This window comes from Tupaia chinensis, unplaced genomic scaffold, assembly GCF_000334495.1.
Source record: "Tupaia chinensis unplaced genomic scaffold, TupChi_1.0 Scaffold000638_1, whole genome shotgun sequence".
NCBI classification, from domain to species: domain Eukaryota; kingdom Metazoa; phylum Chordata; class Mammalia; order Scandentia; family Tupaiidae; genus Tupaia; species Tupaia belangeri.
In genome coordinates, this window is record NW_006160159.1 from 861,381 (window position 1) to 865,671 (window position 4,291).

Consider the following 4,291-nt stretch of genomic DNA (forward strand, 5'->3'; position numbering starts at 1 on the left):
CACTTTCTGTCTCTATGTCTCTCTCTGGCTGTCTGGCGAGCGCACACACCCTATAGCGGAAAACCTCTCCAAAAAAAAAAAAAGGATTAATCATATAAGACTTCTCACATTGAACTGGTCAGATACACACTACCCTTTTATTCCTGGTAGACTATCCTGCATAGAACTGGTATTTCAGAAGTCACACTTTGGAAAACACTATCTTGTTTCTTTTTTCTTTTTTTGTGGGGGGGAGAGATTTTCACTGTAGGGCGCGTGCACTCGCCAGACAGACAGAGAGAGACATAGAGACAGAAAGCGAGAAATCACCCCCCAGGGGGATGGTCACGCTGCAATCCCTTCTCCTCCATTCTCCTCTCGGGATCTTGGGCATGCACGCACACGCGCCCAGCGTGAGTTTTAAGCCACCGGGTCCGGGACACGAACCGTGGTTGACCACGTGGGAGTCCAGCGACATAGCCATTACGCTAACTGCTGGTTCCCTGTTCAGAATTCTTTATCAGACATTTCCATGATTTCCATTGAACTGTTTATAGATGAAGAGGAGTTATCCTTTTCCCTTGGAGGGGAGGTCTTTTCCTGCTTCCCCATATTTCTTGTGGTCCTGCAGCGATTTCTAGTCATCTGGTGGATGGTCGGTTTCTTCCCACACTTGGAAGTTCAAGCACGCGAGTTTTGTATGTTGGAGGCCGAATTATCAGTGGGACCTCTTCATTTCTCCGTTTCCCCAAAAATGGCTAGATCGCAGGAGCCATGGAGCTCTGTCTCTTGCAGAAGCAAACAGAATTATATTATATTCTTTTTTTGTCTAGGCAGAAAGTATAAAACTATGTTCTATTTTTATTTCTGCTTAATTTGGGGGGTATTATTAGAAGACTCTTTTGTTAACAATTATCCATATTCTCTAAAATTATACTCTACCCTTAGTAAAGAAGAGGAATGAGAAATAGTTTACTTTTTTTCTCCATCATAGCATCAGTCTTTTGATTGTTATCTTCATTCTGAGGAAACTTGGTTTTAAGTTTCCTTTTGAATCCTGGCTAATGCATGACTATCAGCATATACCCTCTGCCCAATGTTTGACTTTCTCTGAAATGTATACATCCACAATTAATAACTTTCTCAAAGTGCTATGAAATTAGCTTTCTGATTATGGGATTTAATTGCTGCAGTGGTAATATCAAGTCATTAGTACTAAATCTCCACAGGACGAGTTTATGTAATGTACTGAAGGACATAGTAAGGATAAATGGGAAAGTGACAACCGAAATTCGGAAGAGATAATCTTCATTTTTACAAAGTTTTAAATAAACAAAGTGATTGCAGATACAACTAGATTTTTTCTACTATTTACAGTAGATATTTTTCAGATTGTATAGTCAAGATGGTGAATAAGAAACTGTATTTTTATTTAAAATTATAATAACAGTGAAGTTCTGTAGTACTACTTCTGTGCCAGCTATTATCCTATGAACTTACATATATTAACTATGTAACTGAAATAAAAATACTATTATTATCACTGTTTTCTTTAAAAAGAGAAGAAGACCAAAAAAAGAGTCCAATCAGTTCATTCATTGTCTGCAGCTAGTTAGTAGTAGAATTAGTATTTGAACTAAGGCCATCTGGCCCAGAAATTAATGTACATAAAATTACTCTGCTGCCTTTCAGTAAATATTTAAGGATTATACAATGATACAGCTGCATTTTAAAAAATCAATTCTTTAATGATCTTTTATTAGAATTCTGATTCCAGGTAAAATGTTTTAGGTACACTTCACTCTGGCTTCTACATGGAATGCTGACTTGTACAGAGAATGGAGTAGTTACACAAAGACTCTAAAAATATTGAACAATACAAGACACACGTGGGTGAGGAAATAAAAATATATTTATTTTTCCCTCTGGTATCCTCTAGTCTGATCACAGTGATACCCAAAGCCAAAAGTGGGCACCAGGCTAGGAATAAAAAGGTATCCAAGGAAAGGCTGCTAGGTTTCTCTTGAGAAAGAGGAAAGGGAAATTATAATACGCATAACAATGCATACATCTCCAATTTTCTTTTGTTTTGTTTTACATTTTCTTTCTACTTTCCTACCTTCCTTACATCTGTCTTTTCTTTCTGTCTTCTTACTCTTTTCTTTTGTCTAACTTTCCTACCTTCCTTACATCTGTCTTTTCTGTCTTCTTACTCTTTTCTTTTGTCTCTTTTTCAGATTTCATCATTCTGTTGTGTTGTTTTCCATGTAATCAAGTGATGGTAGCAAAAATGGGAACAATGGAAGCCTAGTAGGGCCACAATGCACAAGGGGAGGAATCTGACCAAAAGAGCTGTCATTTCAAGAAGTCAGTACAAACATCTGTTGCTTTCAAAAATTCTCTTTCTCTGATCTCTTGCTTCATGTGCCCAGATGTAGATATAGTCACAAAAAGGCACAGCAGAGAAGAGTGACCATATCCCCAAATATCTGGTCAGAGGACAAAAAGGAGGCTCCCCAGGGACATGAGGCATACTGGAAGGTCATGATGAGAGACGATCTCAGAAAAGAAGGCCCACAAAGTTGCTCAGAAATTCTTGGGTTTGTCTCTGAGCTTCGTGTCAATGAACTTTATTTCAGACAGCATACTAGTATGTGTGAGAAGTCAGCTAACAGACCAGGGCCCATGTCTCAGATGGACCAATGGGTGGCTGACACCTGGAACAGGTCCTGATTTGCAAAGATTTGAAAATTATATTGACATTAAACTTACTACCCAGAAAAGATAGGTTGGAACTTGTAGATCTAATATTACCATGCCAATTACCTTAAAAAAAAATAAAAAGCAACTCAATGTTCTCCACTCAATTTAAACAGAACTCATAAAATTGTAACATAATATTTCAAGTGTTCAGGGTAAAATATAAATTCGTTTAGGTTATAGAAAACCAGGACAACCTCAGTTCATACAGGAAAAGACAAACAACAAATGCCAATGTTAGATCATTTATATTTTGGAATTATTCTACAAAAGTTTAAAGGCTATTCTAAAAATACTATGACAAATAATGAAAAATATCTTAAAGTTAATTAAAAATAGAATACCTCAGAAAATAAATAAAAAATAAGTAGAAGCTATAACTATCAGAATGGCTTATAGAAAGCTATCTAATGTGTACAACTGAGAGAAAAATAATTGGGATAAAGTTAAACAAAGCCTCAAAAAGTCTAATATTCATGTCATCTGAGTCCAGAAGGAAAGAAAAAAAAGATACTAAATAAAATGCAAAAAAATTATAATTAAAATATTCCAAATATGAAGCAAGACCTAAACTTACAGATATTAGAAGGTTATCAAATTTAAACAAGACAAAATTCAGGAAATATTCTGAAAATAAAGTCTAGAAACATCATAATGAATCTGCTGAAATTGAATGACAACTAAAACATATTAAAAGCAACCAGAGAAAAGCAAACATTACCTATAAGGAATAAAATAATAAAATAATACAATAATTGTGGGCTTTTTTTAGAAATCCTGGCAGCCAAAAAGAAATGGAACACTTTTAAGTACTGAAACAAACAAAAACTCAGTTATCAACCAGAATTCTATATTCAGCCAAAATATCATCTTAATAAAGGTAAAATTAGGGTAAAACAAAACATTTCAGATAAAGGAAACCTAAGGGAATGAAAATTTGTTGTCATCAAACCTACTTTTGAAGTATTGGTTAAGGACCTTTTTTTTTTTTTTTTTCTATAGGGTGCACGTGCTCACAGAAAAAACAGAGACAGAAAGCAATAAATGACTCCCTGTATCATGGCCATGCTGTAATCCCTTATCCTCCATTCTACTCTCAGTGTCTTAGGCATGCATATACATAAACGCCCAGCATGAGTTTAAACCACCAGGTCTGGGACTCAAACCGCAGTAGACTACATGAGAGTCCAGCAACATAGCCATTATGCCAACTGCTGGTCCCTGTGTTTCTTCTTTTACTGCAACACTAGGGAACTAATAAAGAAATGCTAGCATCTCTAATTGTAGAATTTTATATTCACCATAAATTGAGCACAGAAAAATTAATACAACATAGGCTGCTGCTTCTCCTCCTCCAGTTCATATTCCAATTATATATATATATATATATATGGTCGTCAGGAAAATCATGACACATTTTTGCATAAGCTTACACTCACGCCAGGCGCATGTGCTTGCATGCCCAAGATCCCGAGAGGAGAATGGAGAAGGGATTGTGGCATGCCATCTCCTGAGGAAGGGGGGTTGATTTCTCGCTTTCTATCTCTCTGTC